This window comes from Columba livia, chromosome 1 (genome assembly GCF_036013475.1).
Source record: "Columba livia isolate bColLiv1 breed racing homer chromosome 1, bColLiv1.pat.W.v2, whole genome shotgun sequence".
Classification (NCBI taxonomy): Eukaryota; Metazoa; Chordata; class Aves; order Columbiformes; family Columbidae; genus Columba; species Columba livia.
Genome location: NC_088602.1, coordinates 115913254 through 115938088, shown reverse-complemented (window position 1 = coordinate 115938088; position 24835 = coordinate 115913254). Strand labels below are relative to the sequence as shown.

The 24835-nt window shown below is 36.1% G+C and overlaps 1 long non-coding RNA gene across 2 annotated transcripts; it reads left to right on the top strand.

Annotated features, from left to right (window-relative positions):
- The first annotated feature begins 868 nt into the window (after window positions 1-868).
- Window positions 869-7855, top strand: LOC135580098 (uncharacterized). 2 transcript variants are annotated; one of them, XR_010474389.1, is made up of 5 exons: window positions 869-1090; window positions 3031-3131; window positions 4057-4338; window positions 6140-6549; window positions 7327-7855. It is a non-coding gene; the product is annotated as an uncharacterized LOC135580098 (long non-coding RNA). The 2 variants fall into 2 exon arrangements; XR_010474308.1 differs by having other exon boundaries at window positions 3031-4338.
- Window positions 7856-24835: the final 16980 nt, after the last annotated feature.

Genomic DNA, 24835 nt, shown 5'->3' with positions numbered 1-24835 from the left:
TAAAATTTTATATGAGATGCACAGCAAAACACTTAGAGGTAAACAAAAACTGGTAAGGAACATTCTGTTTGAATATGAAGAAATGAATCTTTCCCATGAGGCTGGCCAAATACTGTAATGGGCTTCTCAGACGGTATATGGACTCTTCATCCTTGGATATATTGACACCTTAGCATGACAAGACACTGAGCAATCTCATCTGCCTCTGCAGCTGGAACTAACTTTGAAGTTGTCACTGCCTTGGCTTCCAAACGTTCCTCACAAATTAAATTTGCCTGTGTTTGTCTGGAATTAATGAAAATAAAAAGCAGAAATACAAGGGAAAATATGGTGAAGACACAAATAATGTATGAAGAGTAAGGAATCGTATATATTGAAACAAATAAGAGTAAGAGATTAAAACAATTGAGAAAAGGTTCCTAGCTGTAAAGAAATACAAATTCTTCTGTGTTTACACATTTCAGAGTACATTTCAAAGGAAGCTCTAACCACTTGTGTGATAGATTTTTATGCTAAGGTAGAGCTTTGAACTTTATTTGAATGGAGCTCAAGCAACAGTGTTAGTAACCGAACCAGTTTTACAAAATGTTCCTGAAAGGATTAATCAGTTTTGTAAACTGTCCCTGAGAGGATGTTCAAGCATATCGTGTTCGAGTATACTCTTATCTTAACAACCTAGCTTTTATCTTAGCCTAAATACACATAGAGTGAGGACACTGCACATGATCAAAATAGTTCCAAGATGTTGCAATCGATGTTGTAATCAATACTGAGTGACCGTTACGTATCTTAATGAATATATGAATATGTATGTGAATGGACTGTATAAATACTGTGTAACTTAAACTGACCTGCGAAGCCAGCTTTGGGTGCGAACCCCTGGTTTGACAGCGCTGAAATAAAGCACCGCATATAACTACGCCCGTGGTTATGTGTCCTTGATTGCTAACATTTTGGGGACCCCAGATGGGACCTCGTGGTCTGCTGAGGCGGTTCGTGTCCCAATCCTGCTCTGGCTAGCACCGAGGTATTCTTGGGGAGTGCATCGGACGCGACCGACCCTCTGCTGCTCACGACAGACCTCTGACTGGTAAGAAGGTGCTTTATCTGGATTATTGGGTACCCACCTGGTCTGGTTCTGGTCCGGTAGCCTTCTGGTCAGGCATCTGGTAGCCTGTCGGTCAGACGCGGCGAAAGCCACTCTCGGTTGGGCAGGGAGCTCCCGAGGTATTGCCTAGGCAGCTGTCCGTCAGACAGAGGGAAACCTCTGCAGGCTCGGCATCCGGTCTGGTTATTTGTGCCGCAGGCTCGGCACCTGGTCTGGTTATTTGTGTGCACCTGGCCTGGTTATTTGTGCTGCTCAGCACCTGGTCTGTAGTTCTGGTGATTTAATCTGTATTTACTGTTGAAACCGTGACTTGATCCGTGTTTACTCTTGTTCTGGTAAAGTTACCTATGTTGTCTTTCTGTGTTAGTTATCTGTATCCTTCTGTGTTGATATGTCCAATTCAAATGTATCGCCGTCAAATTGCTTACTGAAACATTAGAAGGAGGCTGGGTTTGGACAGTTTATGCATAAAAAGAAGTGTAATTGTGATCTGTTTGCATATTTGAACTCAGTATTCAGTTTGCGTGTCTGAGCTCAGTATTTTAGTTTGTATGTTTATATTTGGTACCAAAATAATTTGTTTGGGGAAATAATTACAAAATAAGAACCGGTTCTGTTACTAAAGTGCCACCTTTCTCCCCCTTCAGATGCATCTGTACACATGAAAGTAAATTGAGTTAGCTGTATTGCAGTTAGTGTTGTTCTGTGGATAGACTGATTTGGATCTAAAATTAATGTCAGGGATTGATGCTTAATATGCTGTTTATTGACATCTGTAAGAAGTTACAAAAGGTAGGATCTGAGGGATGTAACTATTGTTCAGCTAATTGGAATTACATATAAAGTTTGTAATCGCAGGAATTAAATGAAGAGAGAAAAGGGCAAAAGGAGCCCAAACCTGTGCCCGGGAGCTTCTCCTTGATAACTAAGGGAAAAAAAAAAAAAAAAAAAAAAGCTGAGGCTGCAGCTCCTCTCCTCCAGGCTCACCGCCTGCGGGGGATGAAGCAGGGGGGGGGGGATCATCAAACGTAATAGCACCCCTGCGGCAGGCAGTAGGTGTGGGGGGGAACCAGTCTATGTAAAAGTTCCGTTTTCACCAGGGCATTTAGTAATCTGGAAGCAATCGGCTGGTCCTTATCGGGAAAATCAGATAAGGTTGCAATAATTAAGATGATAATTAAAATGCAGAATCCTGATTGGGATGATTTACAAGTGATTTTGGATACATTAATGGACTCTACAGAAAAAGATATGGTTATACAGGTTGTGAGGGATAAAGTGAGAGAAGATATTTGGAATGGGAAAGTAGAGGCTAACATTGATGAGAACTTTCCAAAAGAAGATCCCCGATGGAATTATAATCTTCTTCTCAGTGAGGGTGACAGAGCACTGGAACAGGCTGCCCGGGGGGGTTGTGGAGTCTCCTTCTCTGGAGACATTCAAAACCCACCTGGACATGTTCCTGTGCGACCTCACCTAGGTGTTCCTGCTCCAGCAGGGGGGTTGGACTAGGTGATCTTTTGAGGTCCCTTCCAATCCCAAACATACTGTGATACTGTGATAATACAGGAGGCGGGTTATGCCATCTCCGGAGGTATCAGGATTGGTTATTGATTGGCGTTCAAACTGTTATGCCGAAGCAAATTAATTGGTCAAAATTGTATAATGTGATGCAGGAAAAGAATGAGTCTCCCTCGGCCTTTTAGAAAGATTAAAAGAAGCTGCCAAAACAGGGATGTAAAATTTTTTAGTAGACACAGGGGCTACTTAGTCTGTACTGAATTCCTTACAGGGGAGGGTAGGTCACAGAGCTACAACAACAGTTGGTGCCACAGGGAAGGAGGAAGTATGGCCATGCCTACAACCCTTGGATTTGTGTTTTGGAGAAAAGGAACTAACCCACAAGTTCTTATATGTTCCAGATTGTTCGGTCTCCCTTTTAGGACGGGATATATTGACCTAATTGGATGCCGTAATAACATTTGAGGATGGAAACCTGGTAATGAAAATTCCAGAATCTAAGGTAGGACAAATTCTGTTATTAAAAGAAAACCTGGTAGTGAAAATACCGCAAGCAGTGAAGGAGGCTGTGATTCCTATGGTATGGGAGACTGACATACCTGGGAAATCAAAACCAGCCCAGCCCGTAAAAGTGGAACTGAAGGAAGATGCCAAGGCAGTACAGTTGAGGCAGTACCCACTGAAACTAGAAGCTAGGTTAGGAATAGTACCTCTAATTGAAAAATTCTGGAAATATGGTATTCTAGAGGAATGTGAATCAGAATATAATACTCCAATTTTTCCAGTAAAGAAACCTGATGGTAGTTATCGATTAGTCCAAGATTTGTGGGCTGTAAACCAGATCACTAAGGACATTTATCCGGTAGTTGCAAATCCATATACCTTGTTAACATCTGTGAAAGAGAAATATAAATGGTTTACCGTACTTGATTTAAAAGATGCCTTCTTCTGCATACCCCTTGACCATGAAAGCAAAAAGGTATTTGCCTTTGAATGGGAAAATCCACACAATAGGAGGAAAACTCAATTAACCTGGACACACCTTCCACAAGGGTTCAAGAATAGCCCAACCATCTTTCTAGCCAAGGAACTAGCCAAGGAACTAGCCAAGGAACTCGAGGAATGGACTACAAAAGGTCGTATCATGATCCCTCAACAATGGTGTTTGTTGCTACAATATGTAGATGATATTCTGGTTGCGACTGAGACACGAGAACTCTGCATGCAGGTAACAATTGAAATATTGAACCAATTGGGAATGAATGGGTATAAAGTATCGAAAAATAAAGCTCAGATTGCATTCGAGACTGTGATTTATTTAGGATGCGAGCTCTCTCAAGGACAGTGAAGGCTATGCCTGAACAGGATACATGCTATTTGTGCTATTCCAGAACCACAAAACTTACATGAGTTGAGATCTTTTTTAGGAATGACAGGATGGTGCAGACTCTGGATTATGGACTATGGGTTGATCGCCAAACCTTTGTATGAAGCACAAGGGAGTAAAACGTTCAGGTGGGGAAAGCCACAATGTGAGGTCTTCCAAAAAGCTAAAACAGGCTTTTATGCAGGCACCTGCTTTGGGCCTGCCGGACTTGAGCAAAGACTTCCATTTGTTTGTACACGAGCGACAAAGACTTGCCTTGGGAGTATTAACCCAACCACTAGGATCCTGGAAAAGACCTGTTGGCTATTTTTCCAAACAGCTGGTAAGCACTGCGCCCGTGGTTGTGTGTCCTTGATTGCTAACAACAGCAGTATTCTCTATCCATTGTTCCAAAACTTCAAGGCAAGACTGTTGAGGAGTCAGGAGCTCTTTGGAAATGTTAATAGCTACATCTGTATGGCACCTCTGTAGAGAAAGTGAGGTTAATCTTTCTAAGGCAAAGGACTTCTTCCATATGCAACTTTGTAGCCTGTTACTTGTAACACTGCAGCACTCCTTTCATTTCTATTTTGTAAACTCACACCCTCCCTCTCTCTGGCTGCTGTGGAAGTGCTTTACCCTGTATCTAAAGTACTTGTGTCCTCATGTGCCTGAACTTGCATAAAACTTAGCAGATAATGGTAGTAACTACCAATAACTTAAATGCCAATAAGATTAAGTAGCCAATAAGAATTTTTCACATTAATTTTATGCACAAAGCTTAGTAGCTAGTTAAAGTATGCAACATGTGCACCCGCTCAAAGCATTTTCTAATCAATGCCATTAGCATAATGAGCAAGAGCAGCCAGTAGGGAGACTGATAAAGTTCACGAAATCTGAAGAGGATGCCCAGAAGACATTCACCTATGTTCCCAGCTGGACAGTGCAGTGTTTTCCCTTTCCATCCTTCTCTTTGAGTCTTGTTTTTTGTCTGTTTGTTTTGTTGGTTTTGGTTTTTTTCTTTGTTTGGGATTACTTACTTATTTATTTATTTATTTATTTATTTATTTATTTATTTATTTATTTATTTAGGTGGCGACAGTGAGGCTGTCCCCAAGAGTAACCTAGGCTGTTAGGTTCGATGTCTGCCATCAGCTGTATATATTCTTAGTCTTCTACATGTGTCTATCCTTTCTGTAACAATAATAAATAAATTCATGTTGTATTAGTAATTGCTGGATGAGCTCGTCAACCATCTTTTGAACTTTATAATCTCAGTATGAGAAGGAGACTAAGATGAGAATGAACAGATGAGTTTAATGTCCTTTCCACAGATTGCTAGTCTATCTTGAGTAACTATAAACTTTCTAGAAGCTTGTTCCATAGCTTGATTTTCCTGAGAGCTATGCATGTACTATTTAACATGAAATCTAATTTTTTATGCTTCTTCTTTTCTACTCTTTAGCCTGACCTCTTTCTGAGATAAATTTCAGCAATAAAGAGCAGAATTCTACTTCAAACAGCTTATGCCCTTAATGAGTACTTCAGAGTTTGAGTGAAAAGCTCCATTGTCACCTTTAGAGTTAAAAAAGAGGTTCAACTAGTTATCATGGGGATGATAAAGATTATATAAGCATAATTAAATACCAGATTGAGTCTTGTGAGCATCAGACACCCTAAATAAATTGCAGATTAAAGAAATGTGCGAACATGTGATTCTCTTTTTGTATGGAAACCAACAACTAAGAGCTCCAAAAGGTTTTTTTTTTTAAATGATGAAAGGGACAGTTTTAAAGATGGTCTATAAAGCTGTAAGGGAAACTAGCCCTACAATTTCAGGAAATGTTGTAGCAGAGACTAATTATCCTTATTCACTAGCCATCCATTTATGTTTCATCTTTGCATAAAGTTTTACAGGTGGAACATTTGCCTCATTTTTTACAAGAGGTACTGCTTTCTACTTCCCCTTTGGTAAGATGGACTATTTTATTTTGAAAACCACAAAAGTTCTTGCACATGAGTCCTTAAGTTAAGAACCTAGAGAGCTGTGGGTTTTTCTTTTTTGGTTGGTTGTGTTTTACTCTAAGATATATTAGTAATATCTCATATTCATAACTGAAGTATTTCTAATTCTCTTTGTATAGCAGAAACAAAGGACTCCGTGAAACACGTGTTAACTAGGATGGACTGTTTCCAGACTCTTGAACTTTTAGAAATGTAAACACTTCAATAACACAAAAAAACAGAAGAAGGGGAGTGAAGGGGGCTAGGATCATCCATATAAAAAAATATTTCCTTTGGAAAAAGTTTTCCAAATTTTGACATTAAAAAACCTAAAGGTCCTCTGGACTATTAAAACCAGAATTACTGGGGCCTTTACAGGTGTAGCAAGTGACCTCTACTTCCTCTTACACGTCTTATTAAATACCTTGGTAGCTCAGGGAAATCCTGGTGGCCAAGACCTTCAGTCACTTTTCTTAGCTGCAAGAACTTCAGGTAAACTCAGGAATCCTGCAGCAGTCTGAAAATATCACAGCTACTGGGAGCTGAACTGGTAAGTGAGAGAAACCTTGAAAAACCTGTATGATTTCCACAGTAATTTTTTGTACGATAAATACATCCTCACTGAATGCTTTCGTTTGACTAAATGACCAAAGAACTTTTTTGCTCCAGGAAGTATCTTATAAACCTTTGCAAGCTTTGCCCTTTTTTTTTTTTTTTTATAATTAAAGCTTAGAAGATAACAATCATTTTTTCTTTCAACAATTGCAACTTCAAATACCCAATTTCAAATTCATTTTCAAGAAAAACATTCCCTCATTTCTGCACTTGACTTTCAAAACTTAATTCAGTCACATAGCTAGAAATTTTATTTTCTTGAGTCAAAAATATGTCCAATGGAAATAACTGAGAATTCACCTGGTAAACTGGCACATAGAGTACAATGAAAATGCAAGAAATATAAAACAGACTCCTTAAAGAGCTTATAACTTGTCTTTATCAGGATCTATTTTTAAAACCACATACATATATTTTTCATCTAGTACATATATATGTCTATACAGTATTTTAATTTCTATTTAGTGATAATCATTTAGTGTCCATCTATGACAGTTTGTCTTATACCAAACTATGTCTCTTGCATCTAGATAAATCAAACACAATATAAATCCAGGTTTTAAAATTTACCCATTTGCTCAGCTTCAAGAGACACCACTCTGATGCAAATAACTTAGATTAACTTTTAAAGCATGTTTATTCTTGAAACACACTGTGGGTTTTCTATACCTGTATGAAATGATCTGAAAGAACTGTTCTTTGACTTTTACAGGATGTGGTTCAGTGATCATACCTCTGTCAAAAATGTTATTCAGGCTCTCAGGCTAGGTAAGGTTATAGCTATTCTTAACTTTACCTTTCCTGCCATTGGCATAACTCAGCTCAACCTCTGTTCTGTGCTTTAGTGCTGTATCAGTGTTAGTGTCTCCTTTCCCTCCATTTGTCCTCACAGATGCTTGAGCATTAGAGTGAGTGCTCTCCAGATGAGTCTGGACTCTCTTTATGCTCCTCCGCAATTCATTAAAATCTAAGACCTCAGCATGAGCCACACAGAACATGAGGCACGTCTGCTGAATAATCATGTTTTGAGCTCAACTATGAGAACTTGCCTTGGGCAATTGCAAAGCATGACACTTGATTATGATAAATGGGAATAGAACAAGTTGTCAAGATGATCCCATTGCAGTTGAGATACACAAGTACACTCACAGATTTATTAGTGTAGACAGTCAATAGGATGGCAGAGGAAAGAGTGCCAGATACAGAACTGTTATTTCAGCCTGGCTATTCAGCCCACATAATTTTGCTTTAAGGAATCTCCTTCCTGCATTCCAGCAAACCTGTTACTAAATTGGGTTTATTAACACGGGTCAAAATGTCAGACAGTATGAAACAAAACACTGTGAATTCTTAAGGCAATTTAACATACAATACGCCAAGTTAACCAGCAAAAACTCATATCAGCTCTATTGGCTGCTTATACTCTGGAGGCTGATTTAATCCCCTGTTGACTGTTTAAGTGAGTTTTCCTCAAAAAATACACTCCTAAATTGTATAATACATGAATTCAGGGCACCTTGGAAGCTGACCCTATAGCTGTAAAACCAGTTATCATACACATGTTGAAGTGACAGGATGAACATTCAAAAAGAAACAGTGCCAGTTAGAAGCTGGAAAAATCAATAGAAATGCTACAAAATGGAACATTTGTTTTCAGATATTAATGTCTCCATATATTAAAAAATAGCAATGTGATAATTTACTTTAAGTATTCAAATTTACATTTACTTTAACATTTTATGTGTAAACAAATGTTAATGAGTTTAGCAACATTCTATTTTTAAATTATCTTATGGTATCTTCATCCATTTCTGAAACATCATTTGTATTCTTGTTCTATTGAGAAGAGTTAACAAATCTAATTTAGCCTGAAGCAATTATTTTGTTGTTCCAATTGAGTAGAGAAGTTTTAGGTTTGGAAACTAAATTAGATTTTGCAAAATATGAAGTCCAAATGCTGAAAATAACAGATGATCAGCTTTCTGTGATTCACAGCTATCTGGAAAGAAAGTCCTGAAAAACATATTCTAAAAGTTTCTACATATATATATATATATGTATATGCACCTAAATCACTGACTCTGTCTATACCAAACTCATCAGCAATATAACTTTTGTATAATTTACTGGAGCCATTTGTTAATCATGAGTAAGTAATGGATTACTGCTATATGTACACTGTTTGCATAGATTACTCATTTTTGGATGTGAGACTTACATGAAAAGACATCAAATTGTTTGGTACGCAAAGTTTAACATTGATTTACTAATAACTTACTGGAAATATTGGTGAAAAGTATATTCAACAATCTAAATAAATTTAAACCCATAATTGAGGGAGCAATAAAGGTTTGAAATTGTGCAGACTTCCAGTTTTATATGCAGTCTTAGGGAAAATTTAATCCCACAATTTCAGTAATTTCAGAATTATTAAACCCAGAGAAATGCATTCATACTGAAAGAGAAATTCTAGAAAGTAATAACTTATAACTGGTTTTAAGATGAATAATTATATTTGCATAAATCAGTAATTATATGGGATAGAAAAATATTGTATGGGGATATAGCAGAAGATTTGGTGGGGAGATCAGTTAAATGTAAATACGCTGAAGTGACTTGCACCTGTCTGTAGAAAAAGCACATACATCATACTAATTGTTTTACTGACCTTGTGTGCTTGATGAGTAGAACCTCTGTGTTAGATAACATAGGCCTGTGAGAAACTCTAGGCACCTTATCACTATGTCTGAGATTCCTGCTTCGTTGGGAGAAAGAGGGGGAGGCTGCACCTGCTTGAAGCCTTGAAATACAGGCAAGCTCAGCAAGCCCAGTGATCTTCCAGCAGGGTTGAACTTATCAGTGCCTGCATCCCCACTTGTGTCACCTCTGCCTCAGAGCTTAGGTGTGGCTTCAGAGATCCCCCAGCAGAGAGGTGACTAAAATAAAAACTTGCTTTTTGCAATGCATTCGTGGCCTCTGGCTCTTCTTGTGACGTGCCTGTGTATGTGCACACAACGTTATGTAAAATTATAAGGGAGTTGCTCTTTTTTTTTTTGCTGTGGAATAGTCCAGTGTGTACAATAGTTTTGAAATACAACCTAAGCATTGACAGTCTCACTATAACTATTGATTCTTTACTCTAAAATCTTCAATGTCTTTCTTATTGCTAGAGAGGAGCAGGATACTAGAAGTATTGCATGCAGTGATGTAATTTCTCCATCATATTTGAAAAGTCACGGCAGTCAGACAAAGTCCCCAGTGACTGAATAAAAGGAAATATAATATTTATTTTTGAAAAAGGGTAATAAGGAGGACTTTGGGAACTACCAACAAGTCAGCCTCAACTGTGTCTTGTGATAACACAGAACAAATCCCACTGGAAGATACATTAAAATATATGGAAGATGGGGAGGTCATTAGAGACAGCCATTGTGGTTTCACCAAGGGAAAATCATGCCTGAGTAATCTAGGGTCCTTCCATGATAGGGTGACCGCATCACCAGACAATGGTGATCCATCTACCTGGATTTCTGTAAGGCCTTACATGAGGTCCCAGAGAGTATTTGTGCTGCTAAATTGGAAATACATGAGTTCCAGAGATTAACTGTTTCATGGATAAAGAGCTGGTTGGACAGCAACAGCCAAAGAATTGCAGTCAACAGCTCAGTCATTAAATGGATACTAGCAATGACTGGTATCCCTTCAAAAGTCCATACTGGGACCAATACTATTCAATACTTTAATTAATTAGTGGGACTGAGTACACCCTCATCAAGTTTGCAGACAACATCAAGCTGAGTGGTGAAGCTGGTGTTCTAGAAGGAAGAGATACCATCCAGAGCGACCCTTAACAAAGCTGAAGAGTGGGCTTATGTGTACTTCGTGAAATTAAACAAGGCCAGGTTCATGGTCCTGCACCTGGGTTGGGGCAATCCCCAATATCAGAAATGGATTGAAAGTAGACATGTGGAGAAGGACTTAGTGATACTGGTGGATGATAAGTTGGACATGAGACGGCAATGCCACTTGCAGCTCAGAGAGCTAATTGTATTCTGGACTGCATTAAAAGAAATATATGCAACAGGTTGAACAAGCTCATTATTCCCCTCTACTCTGCTCTCATGAGAACCCGCAAGGACTATTTTGTCCAGCTCTGGCATCGACAGTACAAGAAACACATGGACCTGTTAGGGCGGGTCCAGAGGAGGGCCATAAAAATGATTAGAGGGCTGGAACATCTATCCTATGAAGAAAAGTTGAGAAAGTTGGGCTTGTTCAACCTAGAGGAGAGAAGGCTACAGGAAGAATTTATTGTAGTTTTTCAATACTTAAAGGAGACTTATAAGAAAGACAGAGACTTTTTACTACTGTCTGGAGTGACAGGAAAAGGAGCAACTGAAAGATGGATTTAGCTTGGATATAAGGAAGACATTTTTTAATATGGGAATGGGGGAACATTGGAACAGGTTGTCCAGAGAAGCTGTTGATGCCCCATTCCTGGAAATTTTCAAGATCAGTTTGGACAGGGCTTTCAGAAACTTGATTTAGGGAAAGATGTCCCTGTGCATTGAAGGGTTCAGAATAGATGATCTTTTAAGGTTCTTTCCAACCCAAAATAGTCTATGATTCTATGAAGTATCTTGGTGACAGAAACATTTCTAATCTGATTTCCTGTCCCCATCCACCCACATATTTACAGTTTTAACTGTGGAAAACTAAGGTTTAATCTTTTAAGATTCAAGTAATTAATTTTATTTCATTTTCAAGTCATGACTATTTAGTTATCTGTTTTATCTAGTTAGTTATTTAGTCATCTATTATAGTTATCTATTTGATTTTGTTAACTTTTCAAAGTTAATATCTGAAAAATTTCAAGCATAAATAGAAGGAATATTGTTTCCAAAAATGTCTACAGACATGTCTAAACTTTAATATTCAGAGTATTTTCCACGTTTTGGATGCAAGTCCTTATCCTAATCGTGACTCCTACCTGTGTTTCAGGGTGGACCTTCACATCATTTACTTGTATGACATTTTTTCCAATGTGAAAAAGAACTTGTGTGAAAGAGGGCAAAACTATATGTTCAGTAGGTTCCTTGAACTAGATTGAGAAGGAATGAAGGCTTAGGGCACAAAATTATATGCAAAAGCTAACAGGTCTATTTTTGATCAGAATCAGACTGTTAACCTGATACATTTCTGTTAACTCCAGTGGATTTACCGTATTTTTGTATAATAGAGATCAGAATTTGTCTTGTGGTCTGAATGTAATCTAAAAGAATAATTCAGAAATAAAAGACAAGTAAAGCTGCTGTCAAAAGGTTAGAAAAATCAATAGGCAGAGCAGAAAAATAAAGTAGTAAAAAGGGTCTTAGAAAACTCAGAAGTTAAAATGTCATTTTGAAAGGGAAGAGACGAATTTTGCTGAGAAACTGTAGTTTATAGCACAAGCTATCTGACTGAATAGACAATCAGCCTCATGGCTGCTGGAAGAACATGCTGCACGACTGAATAATGTAGACCTTGTTTGCACTCTTGGAGTAATTCTAACCCTTCTGAGTTAATTAACTCCCTTTTGACATGTGAAAGTGCTGAAAAAGGCTCCCTTTCCATTAAAACACAAGCCTTGTGTTTTCTTTGTTGTTTCTTAACTAACCATGAATTTACCAGTCATATCCTTTTCCTTAGATGAAGTCATTGATATTCTCCATTTATTTTCCTATCTGTTGACATCTGTTGATGTAAGTAATTTTTTATTCTGAATAAGATATTTATGTACTATGTGGAAACTTCTATTAATAGTATGAAGTTATTTCCTCAGACTATGATATAGTATATATTTCATTATAAGGAATATTGTTTAATGATTATCTAAAAAAGCTATTACCATCTTAAAGTTTCAAAAGTTTTTACATATTTTCTCACAGATTTTATGAAGGTGTATCCTTATTTTAGACAAGTATTTTCACATGGATTTTAATTATATTTCAAATCTTAAATGCAATTCATGCATTAAAAATGTTATTGTAACAGTCATTTTCTTTAGAGAAAAAGTGCATGTGATCTTGATTTATAGTTATAATTCCACTTATTCAGACTGGCCCTGATAAGTACAGCTTTCCTTTTATTTCTATAAGCTTAATTATTGTAATTATCATATTAATTCCTTGTTCTATGAAGTTCAGATTTTAGATGAAGTTTGCATCTTTATCTCACTTTTCTCCGAGACTCTAATTTTTAATCCCAGCAACTGGCAGCAGATTCTGGTACTTAGAGCACTGTCTTAAGTGTTATTCTCCTTTTTTATTTGAACAAAAAAAAGCAGAACACTTCCTACTCCCTGCTAGCTCTAGAAGTCAACAGGATTAATTGTAGTTGTCATTCCATTGACAGTGGAAAGGATTGTCCTCTGAAATATATAAATTCTAGTTTTCATTATATTAGTAACAGGGCTGTGTGACAAGAATCCTTTAGGATTAGCAACCAAGGAATTTGTCTGAAACCATCTAGTCTGCAGGTGGAAGACTTGCCATTAAAATCAAGTGAATGCATAGTTCTACAGGACAAGGAATTCAGCTGTCATGTTAAATGCCTACCTAAATTTTAGGGCTTTTTGTTCTGTTTTGTGATTTTTGTTTGTTTTTGTTTTTGTTTTGTTTTGTTTTGTTTTGTTTTCCCAAAAGTTAAAATTGTGGCTGGTATTTTCCACTATTTGAATTAAAGCTATGTTTATGGTATACATCACATGTCTGTCACATACCATTACATTTTTGGGTGGCTTGTATGAACTCAATTTCCATGAATTTTGTTAAAAAAATAAGTTGGGCTTAATTGTTGACTGCACTTGTTCTAATACATTCAAAGATGTTTCTGTTGTTGTTTCTAATCGTATTCTGAAAACTGAGCAGAAGGTCAAATTTCATTTTATCTGAAGTAGCTGGCAGTAATGTCACTTGCAGTCTTGTAAAAATATTGTTTGAAATCTCATAATGAAAAGGTCATAACATGTTTTCAGACACTTTGCAGAGGGAATCAAAACAAATTAAATCCTAGTTTCAAAAACATCTGAATTGAATAACAATATTACCATATCCAAGGAAATGCAGATTCATGATAGTGACATTAAGCAGCAGTCTTAATTAAAAAATAATATACAGGCTGTTGTGTTTTTACTTACAATCATAAAATTTTTATTGATGTAGAATAAGAAACTAGAGAGTATGAATCATAGAATTACAGAATACCAGTTTAGAAGGGACCACAAGAATCACCTGGTCCAACCTTTCTTGGCAAGAGCACAGTCTAGACAAAATGGCCCAGCACACTGTCCAGCTGAATCTTAAAGGTGTCCAATGTTGGGGAAGCATTGGGGAAGACAAAACAATGGCTGAATCTAAAGATACTTTATCTGACATTGAGCAAACAACAGTCACAGATACCACAACTGTATTCTCATAACCAACTCCTACAGCCTGACCTGTACCCACTGATTTTAGAGAGATTAACTTATCAGTTGAAATTCAGGGACTGACCTAGTTAAAAGGAAATTGCATATTTATATATAATACTTCAATATTTATATATAATACTTTCACATCCAATAAACTCATTCTACTTTTATCACCCCAAAATAAAAGAAAAACTAAACTATATGTCCTATTGTTTACCCTGCCTTCTACCAGATTCTGAGATAAAAGTTTAAAAATAAATGTTTCTTGTAATGGTAGGTTGATACCACTGTGAAGAATACAAAATATCCACAAAGAAAACACATACTAGTGGAGTCACAATTTCTTCAATGACACTAATTAAAGTGTTTTTATGCCAGTTGGGTATACCTTATGCTTATACACTAGTTTTGATTGGTATATATCATCCGGGTATGTAACTGTAACTGGTGTGTAACTGTTGTATATGCCAGTTTTATACAACATTTTTATTTTCATATGTTTTTGTAAAAAAATATAGAAGACAGAAGAAGAAAGAAAAAAAAATGAAAAAGAAAAAAGATCAAAAGAAAAAAATCCCATCCAATGGACATTGGTTGTACAACACAGAAATCTAATATCAGAGTTCAAACCTGCACTGGTCATGTGATGTTTTTACTTATATAAGTGCTGTCGTTGAGGTCAATAAACAGTCCCATTATTTAAGAGGTACACCAACACATAGTTCATGAAGGTAAATTAAAGTATTCATCCTTTTTTATTATTATTCTTTTGCACATTGCATATTTTTAAACTACATTATGTATTGCTAAGCAGAGTAGATTTACTGGTGAAGAGCAGAGAAGTTTAAAGTACTATAAATAACTCCTAGGCTAACTGCTACTGTCTGCACTCATACAAACACAAATCCATACTCGTTTTCCTCTTTTCTTTGCAAATTGCATTAAGAAATTTTCTTTCACTCCTTTATATCTTACTACACCAATTGTTTTTCTAATATATGTTAAAACACAAACACACTCAGAAAAAAAGAGTTAAAATGTTTTTCAGAATTGAAAATCTGAATGGATTTTTGTCATTAGGTATAGACAAGGCTCCTTGATATCATAGCAGAGCTAGTTTCGAATTTACCCTTGACTCTCTTCCTTTTCCTTCCTCTGTATCAACATAAAATTATTGATGTGTGTGGAGGTCAAAAAGCATTGATTTTATCTTTTAGGAAGAGGTCAGCAGCCTGAGGAGTGCTCCTGGAAATGCAGAAGAAAAAAGTCTAGCTTTGCAGATCCAGGGCTTCTGAAGAACAAGTACTTTCTTCCTTTCATGATTGATTGCAGAGGGATGGAATCTATTTCAAAACAGTACAGATGGCAATGTTTATGTTTAAAGAACCCAGTGACACTTTTCTACTGAAATGCCAGCAAGTAAATAATGAGCAAATGAAGCAACAAATAACACAGCCAAAAATCCACATAGCAACTAGGAAGTGTTCAACATTCAGATAAAATAAAATCTAAACTGTATTTCTTTCTCAAAGCTTATTTTTAAAGTTCCATTGCCTAAATGTTGACTAACTTTATAACCTTTCTCTTTGCTGTTATTCCATAAAGTCAGCACCTATATAAACATGCACCAAATAACTTATATTCCTTTGTATATCAAAAGAATATAATGACAAAATCAACCACCTGTTGCATTGAAATAAACCTTTGAGAACTGATTAATGTAGTCACATTTCTTGAAGGCACAATATCATATAGTGTGAAAGAGATTCTGTCATCTTCCAAATTTTATCGGTATTTGTACATGGGCCCTTGTCATTGCTTTGAGTCCTGCTTCTGTCTCCAGCATGGACAGTCTCTTAAAATTTACCTGGCTTATCTTTTAATTTACAAACACCGCAACAACAATAATCCCATCATTACATATTAAAATTTTTTAATTACCATTCCTCCAGTGAGATCAAATACCATGCTTACCTGCAGAGCATAATTCAGTTTTAGAGACTATGGAACTTGTTTCTTCTAACCACAGAAATTTCTTGGCCAGAAATGACTAAGTATATTAAGTGGTTTAATTTATTTAGTAGTGAATTTCAATTTAATTTTATGAAATAATTACCATCATTAAAATTGTCTTTTCTTGACTGTAAACTGTGAATTTGGCTGTTGTCATCTGAACTGGAAAAGGAGCAAGACCTAACATTTTCTGCACACTGTTACGGAGCTACAAGTGGGAAATGGAGAAGTTTAGTAGATGTCTTAGAGAGTTATAATCTGAGAGGCAGAAATTTATGGTCATCTGGTATTTTGTGTAGTCACCGTTCTTTCTCTCTTTATAGCCATTAAGGGTATTTATTCCTACGTTCTCAGTATTCAAAAGCATAAACTGCATAGCTATGTCTTCTGTTTTCCTCCTGTGGTTTTCAAAAACACACTGTTCTGCACTGGAGATGGGGGGTGAGGTGAGAGTGAGCTGGTGCAGGGCTCTTCTGTATCTCAGTAAGAAAGACCTGACAATAAATAACCTAATAAAGTATTTGCTCTAATAAGACAGAATAAGAGGAGGAATACAGTTACCGAGTAAACCTTATGTACCAGTGGGCACCTGTGTACATGCAGGACTGGACAGAGTCTTTTGGGATTTTTCCCTGGCATGCTGTGCAGAGCAGATCCTGACCATGGAGAGAAGCTCTCCCTTTCTGTCCTTTGAGCTACTATCTAATTGCCTCACAAGAAAACAACTCTACTCCTAAAGGATGTTCTCATGAGAACTTGTTACTGTGCTGTTAGACAAAGGCAAGGCCATGCAGGTGACATAAGTGCTGGTATGGAGTGGGAGCTGTGTGTGGGATCCCCTGTTACAGTTAACTGGCCATGCTCATCCTACAGCCCAGGGATGTGAGCAGTACAGCATGGGAATGTTCCCACTCAGGTTAATTGCTATGTGGGTCACTGACTTTTAAATGTGCAATGGTCTCTATTTCAAGCTCACTGACACCTCAAATATCATATCTTCCACAATGCTCCTGATCCAACTACCAGCTCTCCAGATATTTTTCTGCTTGAATAGAAGACAAATACAATAATTATCAATTTTTGAATTTTCAAAAGCCATAGTACCTAGTAATTACTGATTTTATAAATTAAGCAAGTAGTCCTACTCCATATGTAGAAAATGAATCTTGTAAAATACATTTACTCAGTAAAGGAAGTGTTCATAATAAATTGCATTCTTCTTTCCTTTTGGAGTCCCTCACTCAGCTCTTCTCTAAAGCAGTGCTTGAATCCATTGTACTCAGGAAATGCTGTGGTTTGGTTTAAATACAGAGAAATTTTGGGGAACTATGGTGGGTCCGTGGATTCCCTGACAGAAGCATGGGAACAGAAATTAGCCTTGAAGATATCAAGATATACCCATGAGAAAGATGGGAGTAAAGGAGTATCTGGAGATATTAGGGTGTACCAGTGAGAAAGAAGGGAGTAAAAGAATAACACTGACAATAGCAAAATCAGCTAACGGTATGTTACTATTGCAGCCTGTAACCAATAGCAAAAAGACACATGAGGTGGTAAAGACTACATGAAAAGGTGTTTGTGGCAATAAATGGAGACTGCTATTTGTATTTAAGAACTTGGTCTATGTCGTCTGGCTGTCTCAACCTCAACAAGATATGTAGTGGTTTGCTGGAAAGGGAGGGTAAGGAAGCCTTTATTATGCTGCTCAATGCAATGTTTGTTCTTATGTACTATGACAGTGCTGATGTGATTGCATGAGACTCTACTCCTGCTTGTCTTTCCAGTTGAAACAGAACTTCTTAGGAGAGACCTTATCATCATGTTCCAGTTTTTAAAGGATGACTACAAAGAAGATGGAGCCTCCCCTTTCACAAGGAGTCACATGGGAAAGACACAGGGTAGTGGGTACAAGTTACTCCTGGGGAGATACTAATTGAACATAAGAGGGAAAATTTTCACAATGAGAACAATCAGCCATTGCAATAAACTCTCCAAGGAAGTGGTGGATTCCCTGGCATTGGATACTTTTAAGATTCATCTGGACAGGATGCTGGGCCATCTTGTCTAGACTGTGCTTTTGCTAAAAAAGGTTCAACCACATGATCTTTATGGTCTCTTCCAACCTGGTATTATATGGTTCTACGATTCTTCCACCTCCCAAAAGGCAGAGCTCTGCTACCAAGGAATGGTGAAGGTTTCCTGAGACTGTCTACAAGGACAAAGATATAACTTAGTCAACTTGCAAATTACATTCTGCCAAAATGTTGGTTTTGCTTTCATTCAGTTAAGACATGCTGTCAAATTTTCTTCTGCTTTGCTACAATAGAGCATTAAAAGTGAAAGCTCAAAATGAAATGTCGTTGTCTGCTGATGGAGCAGACAGCCACATTAAAAAGGAGTTTCAGTAGAGCAAAGTGTACTGATCTGTCCTAAAATTTATGAGAACATGAAAAAGGTTAAATAAACTATGTGCAAAATACAAGAAACATTTGCTTGTTATACATATGCCTCACTCAAGTCCAAGTCTTCTGTGCACACATACTTACAAACATATGCATACGAACACACATTATGCGTATTTATCATGTAACTTCCTAAATATTTTCACACAATAGTTTGGATGCTTTGTTATTTAGATAGCATTAGGTGGCCCAAAACCCTGTATGTCCATAATAAGATTGCAAGTATTGAACTGATGAATAGCTGATCTTGTAACAAAGAATGTGTTACTTATATTACCCATTGAATACCATCAGAACCCCAGAATCCCCTACCGAAATACGTAAGATCTGATAAAATCTCTGTTATTCATAGCTCTTTTTATTGGTAGTAGAACAGAATTAACTTCAAGTTTCCTGCAACTACTGATAATAATCAGACCTTCAGTGACACAGTGTATTCAACTTGTTCTTTGAAGGTATGATGTAGGTCATAATACTTATTTATCTTCAGTGTAAGTATCCAGTGCACTTTGAGGTCAGGCCACCTATGTAAAAATGAATACTACTGAGCAACCAACACTTTTGTGTTTTAATATTTAATAAAATAATTTCATATTTAATAAAATAAAATGCATTAAAAAATGCATTTTATTTTATTTTATTTTGAGTGATGTTGCAAAATTTATCCATGAAATTGAATTCATATTATTGTTTTACATTGACTCCCTTCAAATTATAATAATTCAAGTTTTAGATTCTGACTGAAATGGCAGATATAACTGGCCACAATAGAGGAAAAATGACAGTTGATATATGCCATTGCTAAAATGATATTTGAAATTTCATCTGAATTTGAATATACCAAACAGGTAGTGTTGCTAAAAAGACAATCTGAAAAAAACAGACTTTTTTTTTTTTTCTCTTTTTATCCTAAAGCAAAATAATTTCCAAAATGATTTTGCAGTGTTGTGTTTGAACACACACAGACAATTTAGCTTTTCTAAAGTGCAGGACACATTGCTCTCAAACGAAAAATTCTGTGCTAGATCTGAAATTGTAAAGAACTGTGCTACTTTCTTGGTTTTCTTGTATCACTGAGATCACAATTATCACAAATAGCTTTCTCTGGATTATGATACTCCAGCTGAAAGCTTAACAGAAAAAAACATAGAAAGAGAGCTGGTTCACTATCCATTTTATTAAAAAAAATAATATCAAAACCACCACAAAAAGAAAGCCAGGAAGTTGACACTTGTGCTATTTTTTCCTCTAACTGAACATAGTCACTGACTGAAAGTTAAAAATAGAGGGTGTATATAAGTAAACTTCAAAAAAGTGATTGAGCTGCTTATAAAAGACACAAGGAAAATTATATGAAATTGATTGTATTTAAATGGAGTAAGTTCAGTGAAAGTTCCACTTCTTCTGGTCAACCAAAATAAAACTCCAAACATTAAAAACCCCAGAAAAACATGGCATAGCAAAAAAAGACATTTATTTTATTTCTTCAACTTGTAAGTGGTATCTTTTGATGGGTAATTCAGCAATGCATTTTGATCCCTAATTTTTAGAAATATTTTAAAACAACAATTTTTATATTTAGAAACTCATTTACCATATTAGCATGGTATAAAACAATTATTGAAAAGGGATTTACTTCTTGAAATATCATCTGTGTGAATTTTCAGTTGATATCGGTAGCTGACATAAGTAATCTCAGTCTTAGAATCTGTATATGACAGTGTATGAACTATACATATGAAGCATTCTGCTCTATTACGGAAAATTACTATTTAAAATCTATACCTATTCCAAGTACATTTTAATAAAATGAAAACAGGTCACTGAATGTGGAAATTAACATTTGATAACAATCATTTTGAATAAAAGCAGCCAAAACAACCTAGTGAAAGATGTGTGGTGTCTGAGGTTGGGCTCTGCATTGATTCCAAATTGTGGTTTCCAAACAGCTTCCAAAAGCATTCCTGTGTGTGGCCAAACAGCTAGAGGCATCACTCGCATGTTTAAAAAGCTCATCTAACTATCTGACTGAACAGAATAAATGCAGAAAAGCTCCACTGGGCATAATATCATGCTCAATAGAGCTAAGTGGTAAAGGAAGGAAACTTTTCACCTCCTGGAGTGTGTTCATACTAAGAACGCATGATTCTAAGGCAATGAAGCAGCAGTACGACAGTGATTTTAGGACAAAAATAATACTAAAAAAAATAATGTACTGGGATAAGATGAATAAGAATTATTCCATGGTCTAGTGTTGGATGTATCTCAGGCACATAAGATACTAGAGTCAGAAATCCCAATGGAAAGTAAAGTTGAATTTCCATACTGCTCCCATTACTAATAGAACCTTTGCTTTATAGCAAACATAACTTATAAAACACATTAGATTTTTCTACTATATTTATATAACAACAAGAACAGTGAAAAAAGACAAATAAACATGTTTTATCAGGGTAAGGAGGAAGCTAAAAAAAGAAATAACTCCTTAGAATGTTTGGATCATTTCCACAGTACTGCCATATGGCAGGTTCAGCTAATGTGCAGCAGAGCTGCAATAATTTGTGATTGTTTTAGGCAGATCTGGCAACTGTTTACTAAAGATAACAGCAACTAACCCTTCAGTGAACCCAGTACTATACTCTCCGCATGCACCATCTTCAAATGGTCTCAAGTGTCACAAGGGTGGAGAGTAGATCAAGTAGGTTATCATTATAACAGTTACTTTTTTCCAAATGGCCATGATCAAAGAATGACTGGAGCTTCAATTCTGCTTTCTTTGATATGAAGAAAGGGAGGTAAATGCCATATAAGAGTAACCCTGCATGCACAACAGAAGAAATAAGAGGTCTTTAAGTTGCCAAATCCAAAGAAATCATCAAAATGGCTGCTAGGTCTCTAATTGTGAACTGTAGCTTAAGAAATATTGATATAAGAACAAATAAATAGAAAGCTATAACTCATCAACAGTTTTGCATAACAAACCAGCTCTGAAGTACTTACAACTAATTATATAGAAAAGATACATCTTGATACATGCTACCTAACTGTTTTATCAGAATCTAGTTCTGTCACAATTCAAGCCTAAATACACACTGTCCTGGCCTTGTATTCTTCCTGGTGCTAGAACGAACACTCATCTGACCCAGCAAATGAAGTAATTTGCAGAAACAAACAAGCTGCTCAGAAAAATGAATGAAAATAAAAAATGTAAACACTTTCTGAAAGGTTGATATGTTAGTGTAACGAAAGTAAGTGAAATCACATGATGTGAATCTGTAATTCAGAATTACCTTTTTTTTTCTGAGGATTATAAAATAACAAAATCATTTTAGTAAATTTCTATGTCAATCTTCTTAAACTGGTAAAATACAACTAATGTTCCTGGATGTGAAGGGATAGCAGGGGCCAGTTTAAAAAAAAAAGGTCTTCTTTACTTGATATTTGTGTTTTTCTGTGCTCAAGATTTCATGAAACTTCCATGTAGCTCATAGAAAAAGCAACATTTTAGATAATTTTTATGTTTGTTTACCCTCACAATCTTAATGTGAATAAAGACTTCATTTCCAGCAAGTATTGATACCTCATCATATAATGATGCTATTAATGAAGATTGTTCCTACTATTAGTTTAGTCCATATCAGCACAATATAAAGGGACACAGGATGTCTAAGAAGAGGGCTTCCAGTTTGAAAAGATCATAATATATGTCAGCTGTGACTCAGTTTAGCCCCATACACAAGGAGTCTGATGCATACAGTTATAAAACTGTCCTGCACACAATCTGTTCACATGTTGCTTCCCGGTCTTGCAGACTGTGAATCAAAGTCACTGAACAGAATACCATTTTGCTAGATCAGTGGTTTTCAATCTTTTTTTATTTGCTGACTCATAAAATATTTCCACTGGAGAAGCAGACGTGTGAATAGCAAATTTTAAGTCAGTCAACAATTGGCTTCTTAGTCACCTTTCACATTTTTCTTAGCTTTAGCTGATTAACCCTGTAATCCAGAATGTGAATACTTAAAACTGCTGTGTTTTATGTTGGTGAAGAGAAATCTATCCCTAACAAAGATATTGGAAACTCTGCATTAAGTTGAGTAAGGTGATAAAGATGTGGAGAGCAGAGAATTGGAAAATCACCAGGCAGCAACAGAGGTCTGCTGTGGGTCAATGCATTCAGCTTCAGGACAGTAGCTATTCTGAAGATCCTGTTCTCTTGTTAAAGAATGACTTTCAAGAGGGATTACAAGCAGACCAGTGGTGTGGCTTCACAGAGATTTATGGGAAATTCTCTCAGACAGAGTAAGTAACAGGAATATATTAAAATTTATATACTTCATGTTTACAATATAAACACACTGTATTACAATGTAATTGCTTGAGTAGTGTGTCTTCTAGTAGCAATACTGGTTCGAGCACTATTTATTAAATGTTTGGCATTTAAACACTAATTCTGTTGCTTTTGCAAATATTTGCTTTCTAGCTGTTACCAGGAAGCTCAACACTGTGCACCTTTTGAACTGAATCAGGAAATCCCTGTCATTTCACTTGATGCCTTCCACAGCATTATTTGAATAAGTAGGCTTTAGGTGAGGAATTTAGCAATTTAGGGACTCTGTCTTTTATTAAGAATCCTTTGCTTGCTTTTGGCTAAAAAAAGCAGTATCTGATCCTCAGACTGAACTAAATAATATCACTATATTTTGTTGTTTCTTATTATGTTGAGCACATTCTTTGACAGTATGTTTCAAACACTGCCTTGTCTTGAATATCACAGCTTCTATAACCAGACATTTGTATGAGGTTAATCATCACCAAGAAACACTACAAGAGGTCCTTCTAGTGCACATGTTGGCAAAAGACAGGCCTTAATACAGGTACTGTAATGCAGCTGTTCTGCAGCTTACTTAAGTGTAAGAACCCCTTCCAGTATGAACAAAGACTCTCCAATTACCTGCCCTGCTAATCCTACTTATCTTTAATGGGACGCAGGAGATCATAATAGCAACACCTTGATATTCAGTTTCTTATTTTGATGCATGACAGCTTGTCTCTGTATTCATCAACCATACAGTTTAGATCCAGCAAAGAGAAATAACTTGTGTCTTCCTAACCTTCTTGACTGCAACAATATCAGGAAAATGTCCTCTATTTTTGACAATAAACTTTTCCCAGTCCTTATGGCTAACAGTGAAGCCTAATTTCTCATTTAGATTTCTAGGTTTGCTGCCCAAACACTGTTTTATTTAGATTTTTCCTCCTAGATTAAAGGCCGTGTCTGACCCTAACTTTTCTCCCCATTGCAAAGCATATGAATTATAATTTAGTGGAGTTTTCACAAGTATCATGCAACAATCTTGACAACATTATGAATGTATCATGAAAAGTCTGTGTGTTCATAAGTTCACACACTTACTTGAGCCTAGGGAGTGTCTTTTATAATGAAGTTCTTAACTGAATAGATATGTAACATAAACAATGACATAAACCCATAGAAACACACTGGAGGCCTGTGGAATTTTGTAAAGAAAGAATCTATTCAGTTACTCACGTTAATTTGTTCTTTGTTGTGATATTTGATGAGACAATTCTTACTCTGTAATAGTCTGAATTGACATGTGTGCACTTCTATAGTATTTTAATATTTTTCTCTCAATGATAAATGATAATTTGAATGATAAATGATAATTTAAGTGATAAATGATGATTTAAATTATATTTAAACAAAAAAGTTAGATTTTACTTAAATTATCTGATTGAAATCTATATATTCTATGCATGTTTCAATAATCTTAATGAACAATAGAATCCAGAATTTTTCAAACTATTTAGGAAATAAACAGCTGTTTTCTCTGGTATATTTGAAGACGTGTATTATCGTCAGTATTTGCCTGTCATCATAGGGAGAAAGCCTTCGTTTTTTTCTCTCCTTATGAGTTTGATAGAAAGTATTCAAGCTAACAACCCTAGACAAGCCCATGAATACCTTCACAAGAGTTAACCGACACAGTGGAGCAAATCACCTAGTTTGATTCACAATTCAATGCTAATTCATGATGCCTTCATTGTTCTGTGTTTGAGACAACTAATTAATCAAACTCAGCTTAAGTTGTTGGGATGACCTGCAGAATAGGATTGAAACTAATTATAAATTTTGGAATAGAACCTCATTATCTGGGTGGATCTTACCATTATGTTTATGTCTATGTTTGAATTGCTGATGTACAGTTAAAGAGAAGAAATAATGTAAAGTATTCAAACGCTCTGCACTCTGAAAATGATTTATTATTCCTTGA